Source organism: Quercus robur, chromosome 11 (assembly GCF_932294415.1).
Source record: "Quercus robur chromosome 11, dhQueRobu3.1, whole genome shotgun sequence".
Lineage (NCBI taxonomy): Eukaryota > Viridiplantae > Streptophyta > Magnoliopsida > Fagales > Fagaceae > Quercus > Quercus robur.
This window is the reverse complement of record NC_065544.1, coordinates 12,417,594-12,434,321: the sequence shown is the minus strand read 5'-3', so window position 1 is coordinate 12,434,321 and position 16,728 is coordinate 12,417,594. Positions and strand designations below refer to the sequence as shown.

The following is a 16,728-nucleotide window of genomic DNA, read 5'->3' as shown; positions in this document are numbered from 1 at the left end:
TAAGTCTTGTTTGTATTGTGGCACTTACATAACATGGATTTTATTTAGTCTTTGATGTAGTCTTGATATCTTAAGGATAGTTAGCTTATCATAAAATCATAATGTGTCTTTGGACAATTATATGTTTTATATCTATTGGAAAAAAAATCGAATATAAATTTGGAGCTTTGTATGCACAAGTACAGGAATTCATTTTTCTGATTAAAAAATTATAAAGAAATGTGTTACCTTGTTTAATTATATCGTACACAAGTCCCTTGTTTGTATGAATTTCTTGTTTTTATGTTCATCAGTGTCAGGAAATCAGGAGTGCCCCTGCAGAAAAGTATTGTTGCCCTTCGAAAATAATTTCGCAAGGAAAAAATGAACAGCAAAGCTTTCTTCCACCAATGTTCTCTAGAAGAAGTTATTCAGAACCCAGGAAAACAAAATCCAGCATTTGGTTCAAATTGAAGGTGGTGATATTTCCCTTTTCCTCTAGAATTTTGAAATTGGTTTCTGTTGATTAACTAGAGCATTGGAGAAAGCTTCAGCCTTTTCCTGCCCATAGGGGATCTTGCCATTGATCAGACTACTTTCATGACTGAGTTGTGAGTTTTTTATTAAAGGAGTGGAAGGAAAAGATACATCCATTGGGATGGAAAAGAAAGGAAAGAATTTGTAGTGTCCATTTATTGTGTTGTTCTGTTCTCAATTTATTTATATTTTTTTTATTTCAAGTTGGTAATATTCTCGTGCCATATCAACCTGTTTCAACAACTATGAATACCACACAAAGTTATGGAAGTCAACTGAATTAGTGAGAGAAATCAGAGTCTTCTGAATATAAGAAGAGGGAAATTGATGATTGATGAGGAACAACCAATCAACTCATCAGGTGTTTGTCGTTGAGTGATCTTGGAATTATTTTTAGATTTGTATGTGGTATGTTTGCAGCTATTTTTGACATCTGACAAGTTGGTACGTAAGATTTTTCCAGACGTTCGTACATGGATGATGATGAAGAGAAAAAGAATAGCACTGTGTGGTTTTTCTTGTCTAAAATTTCTTAATATTTTTGGTTCTTTTTATTTTCTTCTTTTCTTTGGCTAAGCATATGTTCATGATTCGAGTACTTCTGTGCTTCCCAAAATTATTCTGGTTTACGGTATATTTGACTCAATGAAAATGGTTTACTCAACATACAACCCACAAGATTAGACTATAGTGTCAATCTTCACAAGGATGTGCTTCCTACGCAAAAATTTAGAAAAATCATTCCCTTGAAAGTTTATTGCAAATCAAGACAGACCAAAAAAGCTTAAGATATATCAAGTTGAACAAAGAAATGGAAATGTCCACAAAAAGAAAGTGTGGTAAGTGTGTCTAATAAGCTTTAGTTAGTGTATTTTTTAACAAAAAAGTATACATGTATTTTACTTGTGTGTGTTTGTTCCTTAAAAAAAATTAAGGTAGGTAATTATTCCACATTGTTTAAGAGAGTGTGTGTATAATTTTCCCTATCCTTGTTTAAAAGTTATCATAACTTTTGAGTGGAGTTTGTGGTGTGTCTTTGTATTAGAATTTCATTCTTGTTCCCTTACGTGTAAGAGTGTGTTTTTGTTTCTTAAAAAAATATATATTTTACTAAGTGGGCTAAATATGTAATGGGCCTAATCCTGTAGTCTATGATAATAAAATGATTAATTGCAGCCATAGGATAACACCCCAATAACAAAAGAAGAGGAAGAATAAATGGGAAGAAATTACACTTAACCATCCTAAACTATACCTCATATTACACTTTGCACTCTAAACTTTCGAATGCACGTTTTGCACCATAAGCTATAACCCTTACTACACGTTGTTTAAAGTACAAAGTGTAATTAGAAATATAATTTAAGGTGATAAAGTATAATTTTTTCATTGTTTTTAAGGGATTGAGAAGAGGGGCAATTAGTTCTTTTCACGTGATGTTGTATTTTTCCATCTAAGTTAACAACAAACCTGATATCAAGATGCAAAGTGTAACAATAAGCATAGTTTAGGGTGCAAAATGTGCATTCAAAAAGTTTAGGGTCCAAAGTGTAATTAGAGGTATAATTTAGGGTGATAAAATGTAATTTTCCCAATAAATGGGCTAGAGAAAAACTTGATCAAATTCACTATTAGAAGATGAAATAAGGTGAATTAGGACACATGTTGATATAGATAAAATCATTTGGGGAGATTGTCTAGTGGTAGGAAGCTTTTCTAACCTATTACACTTGCTAGATTAAGAGTCATATGTTCAAGTAATAGCAAGCCTCATTAGTGCCTATGTGATCTGACCACGCCGTAACGCAAAGCAGTGGTTTAAGTGGTGTGGGGTAGTGACTACGCTTGCGATCTTTTTTAATATTATTTATAAAATAATATAGATAAAATCGAATCTCTAGATTGGACATATAACCCCACAAGAATATGTAAAGCCAGAAGGAAAATCACTCTTAATTGGTGCAAAACTTACACCGTATTTGGTTGGGGTGAAAATAGGAATGATGGAAAACAAAGGGAGGGAAATAGGGTGAAAAACAATGTTTTCCACTGTTTGGCAAAAGAAAGAAAATGGGGAGGAAGGAAAACCCGGGAGAAAGTTTTCTCTTTTGGGCCCACAATTTTCATCCTCCCAAATCGGGAGGAAAAGGCTGGAGAGAAAAGCGCTTTCACAGCACTTTTACACAAATGCCCTCTTTTTCTCTCCTCTCACAGTTATAAACACAACAATCTTTCCCTCAAATAACTCTAAACTCAAGCATAATCAAATTATTAGAATACAAACTCAAAAACACAATTTTAAAATTAATCAAATCATAACAATAAAAGCAAAAAAAAAAAAAAAAAAAGAGCGAGAGTTGCAGAAAAAAAGAGAGAATGAGAGCACTAGCTGGAACGTTCTTGAATGAGGGAGAAAAAGAAAGAAAAGAAGGGGGAGATAAAGAGATAAGGACAAACGTGGATAGAGGAGAAAAAAAAGAAGAAGAAAAAAATAAGAAAGAAAGAAAAGAAAAACGTATGGATGAAATGAAGGCTGAGAAAGGAGAAATAATATGAAGAATAAAAAATCCAAATTGAGAAATGTTATCACAATATTTTCGTAATAAATTTTAAGTAATAGATTGTTATTAGTTAATATTGGTGAGTAAAAAAATAATTTCAGTGGTGGGTTCAAATTAGAACTAGTAACAACTTTCCACATAAATTTTGTTGTGAAAGTATTGTGAAAAATATAGTGGACGTAACACTTCTCTTTGAAAAATATTATTGTTGGTAAATTTTATATTATTTAATGAGTACAAATAAATATATTTTTTACTTATTATGTAATAAGGGTATAATAGTCAATTTATATAAACTACATTTTCTGTCCTCTCACTCTTCTTTTCAACCAAACAAAAGAGTTTTCCATCCTTCCACTTTTCTATCCCTCCAACCAAACACACACGAGAGAAAACTAAATATTTTCTATCCTCGCACTTTTCTATCCTCCTACTACTTTTCCATCCTCCCACTTTTCCACTCCTCCAACCAAACGAACCCTTAAGGAAAACAAGTATGCAAGAATTTCTATACATAACATGTAAGAATCCATTTTTTTATTCAATCAACTATCTTGTCCATAAATTTTTTATTACCTGTATTTTCACATATAGTTCTTACCATATATGATGTCTTTTCATGAATGAGTAGTAAGATGAATTGAACTCGACACACTCTGATACTATTTGTTTATCACGTTCTTGAAAGTATAGTATTGTGACATTTGCACCCATACAAGTATAGTTGACATTTGTGAAGAATTACAGGTTTATATAAAAATTATAAAGATACCTTATGATGATTATGAAATGAAATTACTTAATTATACTTGAAGTCACTTAATATGCTTGTAAACAGGTTTTTTTAAAAGAATAAATTAATTTATATATTAAATTGAATTTATTTCAATGTTGTGTAATCATTCTATTGAATTTTAGGTCTAAGGGTATAACCTTTAATTATTTTTATGTCATTACTCAAAAGTTAAAAAAATTTCTATTGTGACTGGAAAATTTATGGGTAGGAGATTTATGAAAAAATCTATGTTGGCAATGATGATATGGGTTATCCTCACTCTTGTTGATGTACACGCTAATGACCATGGCTCTACTGTTAATGATCCTCTTGAATTTCGTATTGCCAAAATAAAATTTATTGATTGCCTTGTATATGCATTTGAGAGGTGTCATGAAGTTAGCAAAGAATATATACATCCTCATGTACTTGCAGCTTGTGCTTTTCCAATGTTTGATTACTGCATGGAGAAGAAAAAGTCGCCAATTAACCACCAGGTGGTTGGAGTTGCTTCAAAGTGCATGATTTCATGCCTTAATAAGAGAGATGAAAAAAAATTTTGTTTGGAAATCTGTTTCATAAATTGTTACGAAGAGCACCTAAAATAACATGAAAAGCATAACAAAGAGCATGTCAATCTTTACTCTGTGTGTGTGAGAGAGAGAGAGAGAGAATAATGTCCTTTTTTTTAATGAAAAAATAATGTACTTATGCATGAACAATATATTTGTGAGGCTGTGAGCAACCATTACCTTATATACAGAAAAGAAGGGACTCTTAAAATTTTGGGTTTTTTTCTAAATTAGTTGTAGAAAGTTCGTTATGAATTACTTATGTTTTTTTGCCATAGAATGCTTAATGTTGTTACTGTTGGGGATTTCATGACCAAATCAAGGAGTGATAATGAAAGAACAAATTGAACACATCAAGTAAATAGAATTTAGAGATTGACTTGGAAGCACAATAGAAAAGAATTTGATCCAAGAATGAACAAAATTCTATTGAAATGTAAACTTTGATTACAACAAAATAATAATAACAAGAGTTCTAATAAAATATACACATCCATAGGCAAAGATTTGCCTAAAATAGATGGTGCTAGCAATTTTCAATTCTGTTCTCATATTTTTCTGTTTTCTACTACACTTTCGTAAACCAAAAGAAGAATTAATTCTTAATGAATGAAGAGAATTGTCAAATTTTAAAGTCATCCCTACCATCCAATGATTCAAAAGAAAACAAAAACAAAATTATATTGAATTGTACACTTTGCTCAGCCATAATAACAAGAATTTTATTGAAGAGTAAACTTTGATTACAAGGTTGTAAAAATATTATAGCTAATAATAAGTAACTTTTTTGACTATCACAGTACATATTTCCATTAGAAAAGAGGGAGAAAAAAGTCTTGCATGCTTGAAGATCAACTTGTTGGAAACTTCAACTCCGAGCGAAGCAAGGGTACATTTCTAAAATTTGCCTGTGTAGAACTTATCCATCTTTGAAGGACAAGAGAAGTAGGAATGCAAGTTAAAAGCTTCATAGTCACAAAAACTAAAAATTATGTATTTATGTTGATAAGTTGGTAACAGGTAAGAGTGAAGTCTTTAAAGTATGGTAACGATTAACAACAAATTTCCTAAGTCCTAACCATCATGAACATAAGAAAATTAGTTTCAAAGCACAATAATGATCTATGATGGTTGTCAGTCGAGTTGTGGAAGTACTGCAAGTTATAAAAAACATGTAACCAAAGTGCCTAGAAATTAACTACATAAAGACTAAGATTATCAACAAATTTCCTGGCCAATAGTCTACATCTATTGTAGTTTGTGGGGATGCCAGGACAAGTGAAAATCCAAAAAAGTCCATTTTGTATAATTTTGAACTTGAAAATTTGTACAACCAAGTGACACTCAATATGGATCATTCAAGACAATAAAAGCATTTTTTTTTTTTTAACAACCTGTCTACAAGAAGCCTTTAAAGTCAAATTTGCATAATTACCTCCAAATGCAAGTTAAAAACTCTATTTAGTTTCTTCTTTTTTCTTGTTGGATGCAGCTGCTAACTATCTAAAGCATGCTTTTTTTAACAACCTGAGATGAAATATTTGTTGTCAAAATTTTTCCACAAAACCATTTTTCAGTGTGTTGAATATTCATTTCTTGGTCAAACACTCAAACAGGTAGCTCCACAAGGTTCGATCTTTCATCATTAGGAACCTAATAATAACCCTTCGAAATTCAACAATAAAATTACCCTTCAGATGTTATAGCCTTATAGGCTTCAAACGACTGGATCATCTCATCTGTTCTATGATTTGAAAGAACACCACCAATGCTTTATTGGCTCTCTCTTTCACTTGATAATGATATTCACAAAAATGCTAATAAATGATTAAACATGCAATATGAACATCATGTCAATGCTTGAATTGAAATAGTGACAAAGTTCATAAACTGTTTATATATGGTACCTTTCATCTACATATGGGGCGGGTTGGAATTTATTGAGGGTTAAAATGTGGCATAGTTCATGCATGTTTGAAATGTTTTCACTAAAAATTGCAAAAGGAATGAGACTTCTAAGTCCGTATAGTTCGAAATTTAAGAGCTTCTATTAGTATCATACTATCATGTAAATGTCCACTAGCATCTTACAAAATAAAACCCAGTGAGCTAAGAAAATCAGAGGGGGTGTAGACTATATGGCAAAAGTTACATGAAATTACAATGGTTTGCAGAAAAAGTAAGCCTCATCTGTCCAAGAAGACTAGGCCTTTCCCATATATATGTTCCAAGCATCTTATTAGGTGCAGGCAATATAAGAACTGGATTTTAATTAAAACTCATAAAATTCCAAACTTAGAACTAATAATAAGCATAATTTCGCAACCATTACATTTTCCATTACCCAAAAATACACGCAAAAAGCCACTTAATAGATTTTTTGAAAATGAATTTTAGAAAAACTACGTTAGAGAAATGACTGGAACAACCGAAGTAGTTTTCTCCAAGAACCGATCCAAACCAAACCCCAAACCAAAACCTAACGGTCGGACCTCAACAGAGACAAACAACAAGCCATTCAAATTGACACCCTCTGCTGCTTTTAGAAGAGCTCAGAGCAGAGTGTGGGTGGTAGAGGTGGAAAGAGATTTGTGGATTTTGGGGTAATCCGACGAGACCGAGCCCACTCTTGTCAAAACCAGCAAGGCGGAGTAATGGCTGTGCTGGAGTAACAATTGGGGTTGAGAAAAGAGCAAAGAGGAGCGTCAGGGAGAGGGAGGCAGAGAGAGAAAAACCTAGGTGGAAGTGAGAGAGGGGAAGAAGAGAGGAGAGAGAAGGGGATGTTTGGAGACTAGCATAGTGAGGGGATAGAATATAGTAAGTTAACATGCGTTTGAAAGGTATTTGGAAATTAGCATCTCGACTCTCGAGTTTTAGAAACTCGAGCTCTATATAAAACTCGAGGCTTAAAGACTCGCTTTCTAGTTGCTGAGTTAGACACTATTATGCCACATAGATCTCGAGTCTTAAAGACTCGAGTTCTACAAAACAAAACTGAGTCTTTAAGACTCGATTTCTTTCAGGAAATACAATTATGCCACATAGATCTCGAGTCTATAAGACTCAAAATTTAATTAAAATATACTTGGATCTTGAGTCTTATAGACTCGATTTTTGCTGGGAAAAATTTTATAAAACATAGATACGCATTAGTAAGTCACTCTCTCACCCATAACAGCCTCTAACACTCCTCACACTCTCTCACCCATAACACTCAGCCTCTAACACTCCTCACCCATAACACTCACACTTCTCATACTACATTGTCTCTGATCTCACACCACATTGCCTCTCTGTCACTGCTCCTCCCTCTCAACAAATTTACAACTTAGGTAAGGGTTTGCATTTGATTGTCATTGTAGTTGGGTGTGGGTTAAAGGGTTTGACTATTTATTTGGTAGATAGTTAAAATAACTTAGTTATGATACCAATATTGTGAATTATAGAACTTCGTTTTCTTAGTGTAAATTTTTTGAGTATTTATTTGCATGGATTTTGTTATCAAAATTTATTCATCATTTCTAGGCTCTTATCTTTATCACGATCTTACAAGAATTTTGACTTTATTCATCATTGTATTGGGTACGAAATGGGTATTGAAATTCATGCCCTTTGAATGAATTGTAATGAAATGGGTATGTAATTCATGCCATTTGAATGTGCAATGAAATGACTTTTTTTTCTATTGGGTATATAATTAGATAAAATGTTGTATACTTTTACAAGGATTTTGGCTTTTTATTTTTTTATTTTTTTATATTGGGTATCAAATGTGTAGTCTTAGTATGATCGAAAAAGGATTTGGGTATGAAATGTGTAACGAATGTGTAATGAAATTCATGCCCTTTTAATGAATTGGTATTTGTATTTTGTGTTGTTTGACTAGATAAAATATTTTCTAACTAACATAGTAACTTGACTCTAATAGGTTCATAATGATTGTAATTGATATAATCTTATACCACGGTGGTTCGCTTAAGAATGCCAATGCGAACAAGGGATTGCCATTTGAAAGGCCAGGTATAAAGTGCTATTATACCCAAATTGATCGTAGGTTAAAAACCCTTGATGAATTGAAGATGATAGTTATGGAAGAATTCTGTATGAATCCTGCTGTGCACAACATACAAATTACTGTCTTCCACATGAAGTCCTGAAGCACTAGATTAACTACAAGTATATGGTGATATAAGTAGACAAACATGTAAATATATGTTTAACAAGTTGGAGAGAATGCCCGAAGTAAGTGGTATTGAGTTATACATATAGTTGGAGCCGCGTGCAGAAGTTGCTATTGAGGAAATCCAACAAACAACCACAAGTTTTCAGGTTACAGTTTCGGATGCTCAACATGAGTATTTTATACATGTAGAGGATGATGATGTTCATGATGACGATGATGATGATGACGACGATGATGACGATGACTATGTTGATGAGACTGCCATTAACCGTGAAGATTTTGTTGATAGAGATGAGTATGAAGAGAGGATTGAACAAGGGGACTTTGAGAGGGACATTGAGGGAGACAATGATGATGATGAGATATTTGACCGTAGTGAACTTGATGCAAACAATGTTATTAGTGTCCAAAACATTACGAATACAATCCCTGCCTACGCACCTCCTGCCTTGTCATTTTTAGCAAATACTTGGGCAAATATGGTTGATCCTTCAAATATTGAGATACCATTTGTCTACTTGGAGAAAGGGGATAAATTTGTGCAAAGGGTTGACTTTTGCTAATAAAGTGGAAGTGAATCGTGCATTAACAATTTGTGCCCTTAAGGAAAACAAACATTTTATGATAAGTAGGTCGACAAAGGTCAAACTTTGTGTGAAATGCATCGATGAGTCATGCAAGTGGTATGTTGTGGTAGTTATGAAGCCCAATCTCCATGGACTATGGATGGTCACCGTGTATGTGGGTCCTCATACGTGTATACCGATTGGGTTGTGAAATGATGGTAGAATAATGAATTTTAATTTTATTGCATTAGACATCCTTAAGAAGTTATGTGAGGATCACACTGCCCCAATTAAGCATCTCAGATCTATGATAGAGTCGAAATATGATGGCCATAAGCCTTCTTACTATAATGTATGAGATGCAAAACAAAAGGGCGATTGGGAAGATATTTGGGAATTGAGAAAAGATAATTATGGAATTTATTGTTATTGTTCTTTTATGTAAAGCTATTATATATATATATATATATATATATATATTAATAGATATTTATTATGATTGTATTTATACATTGAACTATTTATTTTATCATTTAATTGAGAGTTTAAATATAAAATAAAATTTAAGTCTAATGGAAAAATATATGTTAAATATTTACATGTAAAATTGTGAGCACATAAAATCTTATATGACAAAATATTTTTAGGTCAACCCAAAGTCAAATGTTTTCGGTTTTATAAATATTATAGATTAGATTAGGTTATGTGTATAAATCTTTTATAAAAAATAATATATTACCTACAATTTGTTAGCTCACCTTCAAATTGTAATGATTAATCACGCGCAAACCATAGCGCTTTGCTAACAGTAATTATTCAAATTAGTTCTAGTGTGATTAAAATTATTATTTGACTCTATAACTATGGATAACTTTGCAATAGATTGAAGAACAACTATTTCAAGTTATATTATTAATATTTATATGATCTATAAGGGTAGAAGAAGGGTTATATTATTCAATTCATTACTACACATAATCTTTGAATAATGTTGGCTAGTGATAATATCGCTTGAATTTGGATTGATAGAGTTCTTTTGTCACTTTATATTTTTCATAATGGAATTGAATAAAGCTAAAAATTTAAATATATCTATTATATATAATGGGTCAAATTCGTGTGTGTGTATGTATGTATGACAGTAAAATGGGTAATTAAGAACCTCAATTACTAATTTTTAGTAAGTTGGGACGTTTTGTGTTTTTTGTTTTTGGTTCAAAGTTAATGGCCTTGGATTGATATCATTAACAAGAGAGTCAAGAATTAAAAAAAAAAAAAAGACTTGTAAATATATCTATTATGTATATAATTTTCCACTACTAATTTTATACAAAGAGAGAAAAACAAATAAAAAATTATTTCTTCTCTTCACTTGAATTTGATCATTTCTATATGAAAAGAAAATATAAAAGGTACAATGATGGTGGTAATGGCCATCCATAGTGGCATGGCCTTTGCCTTGATGACTTTGAAATTGATAGACTCAAAAAAAAGATTGTGATTTTGAATGTCATTGGTTCGATCATTGCAGATCTTATAATCGAGATTTTAGGGACTTGGACTTGCATAGTTACTGATGACGTCCTATAGACAACGTCTATTATTGGGGACTCTTTAGTGACGGTGGTAATGACCATCCTCAATGGCATGGCCATTGCCTTGATGACTTTGAAATTGACAAACTCAAAAAAAAAAAAAAAAAAAAAAAAGATCTAAAAAATATGTTTTTTTATTTTGAATGTCATTGGTTTGATCATTGTAGGTCTTATAATCGAGATATTAGGGACTTGGACTTGCATAATTACTACCGACGCCCTATGGATCATGTCCATTATTGGGGACTCTCCAATAATGACAGTTGTTTCTCATTCAATGTTAACGTTGACTACTCCATTATTTCTTTTTATAAAAAGATGATGTTAATGGTGGGCCTAGTTCAAAACCAATAAAAAGCTTTCCACATCAACAGTTTGTAAAAATATTGTGAAATAGTTTGTGACTGCAGCATTACTCTATTCAAAATCTCAATTGCGTTTGGAGCAGTATTAAAATTAAAGTTAGATGGTGTAATTTCAATTTAGCATATAAAAAATTTAATGTATATGTATATGTATATGTTTATATTAATGTTTATGAAGTTTTTATTGAAAAAGAAATGACATGTGCTATATATATAGGATTGATTTGGGATTTAAAATTTGGTAAATGAAAAATAAACATGATATGTTAACATCTTATGAAAAGTAAAGTTTGGAAGAGTGTCATTCCATGAAACTGAAATAGTGATTTTCGTAATTTACCCCATTCGTTATCATATTTTGTCATCGGTAATTAGGTAAGATAAAGATAGAGATATAATGAGGTAGTGGTATGCGTAGGTCAAGTTGGGTTAGTTTGGAGTATTTTTCATTCCAGTCAATCTAGATTAAGAAATTTCTAATCCAACTCAACCATTAAGGTGTTGTAATTTTGTTAGACCTTATAAAACCAAAAACAAAATGTTACTTATCAAGAAAATAAAAGCAAAAAAAAAATGTAAATTACACTAACTTTCACTGAGGACAATTGATCGATGTCCTAAGTTTGTTCTGTCACTCTTCTAAATCTAAGGCAAACCATTTTTCTCTTTTTCTGTTACAAGTTACAGCACTCTTCTAAATCTATGGCAAACCATTTTTCTCTTTTGCTGTTACAAGTTACAACAATTATGAGCCATTCATATCCAACCACACACAGCCCTTTGCAAATTATTGCTTTAAGTTTGAACCAACTTATGCATGCAGCATAAGAAATTCGATCTCTTGCTTTGGATACCAATTTTCACATTTGAAGTTTCAATCCCATATCCACTCTATGGAAAACTTCAACTTCTTTCCTCTAAACCATCATACTTTGCTTCAACTCTCATATGCATTACTCATAATTTCAAGCATTCCCTTTGCGGTCTCTGACATCATGAACGCACACATTATCAATGACTACAGAAAATTTATCTGGATTCATGAATTCGGTTTCTTTCAAGATGGCCACACCTCCATTTCACTAAAAGATATCTCTTGGAAATCAAAGAATCACACAGCACAACTGAACCCTTCTTCCATCGGATTTTTAGTTTCCGAAAGATCATCCCGGTCCACAATCTTCAACGAGTCCTTGTTCAACAAAGATTTCTGCAATTTGTCGGGTAATTATGGGAAAGTTTTATTCACATTTGAAAAGCTCACCACCAACTCATCAACTTATAATTTTGCCACCTCCATTACGAACCTAGCGACTATGTTTTGATGTTTGGTAATTGCCAAACAGAGTTTGAACTTTCAATGGATATCCATATTGAGATGTACAATTTGAAACATGGTGAAAAGGATTTCCTTTCTGCCGGCGAAACCAATTTACCAATGCTCTATTTTCTCTTCTTTCTCATATATACAAGTTTTTTCATTATATGGGTCTTCACATGCATCAAACAAAGATCAATTATTATTAAAATCCATATAATTATGGGTGCATTACTTCTCTTCAAGGCGCTTGCAATCATATGTGCTTTCCAAGACGATGTGGATGTGAAAAAAACTGGTACTTCTCATGGTTGGGATGTAGCATTTGACAATTTTCAGTTCTTCAAGGATATTCTTGCTTTTCACTGTTATTGTCCTCATAGGCAATGGATGGTTCTTGTTGAAACCTTACATACAAGAGCGCGATAAGAAGGTTTTAATGATTGTACTTCCATTACAAGTTTTGGAGAATATAGCTTATGTTTGTTTTGGTGGAAATAGGTCCCATTACAAAGGATTGGTTTACATGGATCCTATTTATCTATTTGATTGATATCTTGTGTTGTTGTGCGGTATTTTTCCCAATAAGTTCTTCAACTAAAAGCTTACGAGAAGCATCCAAAAAAGATGGCAATGCAGCTAAGAATCTTGAAAAACTAATACTATTCAAGCAGTTCTACACGGCTGTGGTGGGGTACTTTGTATTTTACGAGGATTGGAGTTCTGGCAATTGAACTGATGATGAATTATAGATATGCATGGGTTAGGGATGCCGCAAATGAGGCTGCGAGCTTGGCTTTCTATGTGTTTATTTTCTATAACTTTAAGCCAATTGAAGGGAATCCATACTTTAAGATTGTTGAAGACGAAAAGGAGGCAAGAACACCATCACCATGAATCTTGAAACCTAGAAACACAAGAACACCACCACATTGTCTCCATAAATTGGAAAGATCTCTAAGATCAAATTGAGGCCCTAAAGCCTAACTTAAGTATGCCAAGGCATCTATTCCCAGAGGATATCAAACAAGCATACAAGGGATCCAAAGGATCATAAGGCTACCAAAGAATGTAAATGCCTCATGGCAAGCAATGTGCATTTAATAGAATAAACACAAAACACATCACCTTAAAATGGAGGTAGCAAGTCTCATGAATTTATTTTTGGTACTAGATGATCAAACCAAGCCATAATAAAAATCAACCAAATAATACACAAATCAAAGAATATAGTACATGCGAAATTACAAGCCAATCCACTCAACCAAAGCTTGGAATAAATTCCAAAAAAGCTCAAAATTTCATCATACTTTAAGATTCACTATGCAACAAGTCAGGTCTTTTGCAAAACTCATTTGGCTCACGTAGAGTTTTCCAATTAGCTTGAAACTAAATAGGGATAAGATAATGTATGTATAATATGTACCAGCTCAAAATAAATTTTATATATTGTGGCTGACTTGAATTTCTCTTTGACAGATTTAGGATCCCAAAAAGAAAATCATTATAATTTTAATACTAACCCAAATGTATTGAGACTTGATTAGCCTTACATCTACATGTGTTAGCTTTCATTCTAACCATGTTAGAGTTCTAGATTCAATCTATGGTAATTATCATGAACCAGTAGCAGACCCACGCGATGTGTGGGAATAAATAATTATTTTTTAATTGTAATTGTAATATGATGTATAATTTTTTTCTCCCTAAAAATTAAACAATTGTTATTCAGTTCAATTAGGTCCACTTCAGTCCACTTTGGTCCCATTCGGTCCAATTTGGTCTACTCGGTCAATTTCGGTCCATTTTGGACAAATTGGGACTTAAATTGATTCTTTTGTAGGTTGTCTTTTCAAGTTTAGCTCAAAAAAAAAAAAATTCTTAATTTTTGGGTTGAAAAGTATGAGATTTTATTATATCTGGGCTAAACCCTTAAGTTTTGAATTAAAAAAATATAAAAAATATAAACATTAGAAATTATAAATATGAGCACTAAAAAAGCAAAAAAAAAAAAGAAAAAGAAAAAAAAAAGAGAGGTAAATATTCAAAAGTATTATTCGGTCCACATCGGTCCTTTTCGGTCCACGTTGGTCCATTCTGCCCACTTTGGTTCTATTCAATTCAAATTGGTCCTATTCCGTCCAATTTGTCCACTTGGTCCAATTTAATCGACATTAGTCCTATTGGGTCCACTATGGTCCTATTCGGTCCTATTTGTTCCTACTTGGTCCACATTAGTCCACTCTAACCTATTCAGTTCACTTTTGGTCCTATTCCATCCTCCTTGTTCCCATTCGGTTCTATTTTGTCCATTCGGTCCACTTTGTTCCATTTGGTCCATTTGTGTTCACTTCGATCCATTTAGACCACTTCGATTCATTTTGGTCCACTTCGGTTCATTTTTGTACACTTGCATACAAAGAAAAGACATGTTTAAGTTGAGAGTACCTATTTTAAATCCAAATATTATCTATATAAATATATATATATATATATATATATATATATATATATATATATTTACATACACGAATCTAATATTTATGGTAGTTACTCATTTATTTTGACATCATTACTTTTACATGAATTGCAGAGGTTGATTATACATTCAAGTAAAAAATAATGAAATAAATAAATAAACAAATATGTGTGTGTAAGGGCATCTCTAGTAGCTTCTCCAAATTTTTGTATTATTTGAAAAATGAACAGTGACATTTAACTTTTATCTACCTACTTTTTCAAATACACTTTCCAACAGATTCTCTATCCCATTCTCTATCTCATTTAAATATTATTTCTTCATACATTGTTTATTCATTTTTTAATCATCATTTATTCTTTTTTTAACAATTATATTTTTCAATGAAAAGTGTTATGTTCACAACATTTTACAGAATACGTTTACAACAAAATTTATGTGGAAAGTTGTTACTAGTTCTAATTTGAACCCACCACAGAATTTTTTTTTTTTTACTTTTCAATATTAACTAATAACAATCTGTTACTTAAAATTTATTGTAAAAATATTGTGAAAATATTATGTTAGAATTTTTTATTTTATTTTTCTTCCTTTCATTTCAGTTTCATCCAGACACGTTTCTTTTCTTCTTTTTTTTTTTCTTTTTCCTTTTTCTTGTTTTTCTCCTCCACACAAGTGTCCAGCTCCCCTTCTTTTATTTTCGTTTTCACCTCAAGAACATTCTAGCATCTCACATTTGCTTCACATCAGAGAGAGAGAGAGAGAGAGAGGTTGGGTCAGATCGGTAGAAAAGAAAGAAAGAAAGCTCGTCGTCCCACCGCCGCTCGTTGTCCTCCCCACCACCAGGCTGGGTCAAATCGGGAAAAAGAAAGAAAGCTCGTCCGCTGCCCCATCGCCGGTGGAGATCGAGGCCGCCGAAAGGACAAAGCCAGTGGAGATCAGCATTCACATGCAACACTACCACGTCCGCTGCCCCACCGCCGCTTGTCGTCCTCCCCACCACCAGGCTGGTCAGATCGACTTGTTCTTTTTTTCTTTTTTTCTTTTTTCATATTTGCTTCTTTTGATTCAACTTTATTTTAAGAATTGGATTTTGTTTTGTATTTTGTGTTTGGATTATGTGAGAAACGGAGAGAATGAGAAAAAGAGAAATTCTGAGGAGAGAGAAAGAATTAATATAATAGTAGCTGGGATAATTTTTTAAGCTGAAAAATTGATTTGGAGTTGCTACAGTGTTCTCTAAATTAAGAGAAGTACTGTAGCAACTTCAAAATTTTTTTTGGAGAATCTGTGTGTTTAGAGAAGCTGTTGGAGTGTGAACAGTAGCATTTTCTCTGCTAAAAATAGAGATAGAGTGACTGTTGGAGATGCTCTAACTGGACTGAATTGACCAAATTGGACCGAATAGATCGAAGTGGACCGAATGGACCGTATGGACCGGATTGGACCGAATGAATTGAATAGAACTGAATTGACCAAAGTAGACCAAATTGAACTGAATTGACTGAATAGACCTAACTGGACCAAATTGGCCAAGTGGACCGTATGGACCAAATTGGACCGAATAGACCTAACTGGACTGAATTGGCCAAGTTGGACGGAATAGACCTAGGTGGACCAAATGAACCAAATTGGACCGAATAGACCTAAGTGGACCGTATGGACCAAAATGGACTGAATAGACCTAACTGGACCGAATTGGCCAAGTGGACCGTATGGACCAAATTGGACTGAATAGACGTAACTGAACCGAATTAACCAAATTGGACTGAATAGACCTAGGTGGACCGAATGCACC

The 16,728-nt window shown here is 32.8% G+C and overlaps 1 long non-coding RNA gene across 1 annotated transcript in view; it reads left to right on the top strand.

Moving 5' to 3' along the window:
• Positions 1-16,728, top strand: part of LOC126706850 (uncharacterized) — a 60,506-nt gene continuing 43,778 nt past the window's right edge. Inside the window, exon 1 of the long non-coding RNA XR_007648722.1 lies at positions 1-244. This is a non-coding gene — a long non-coding RNA (uncharacterized LOC126706850). The remainder of the gene's footprint in view (positions 245-16,728) is intronic.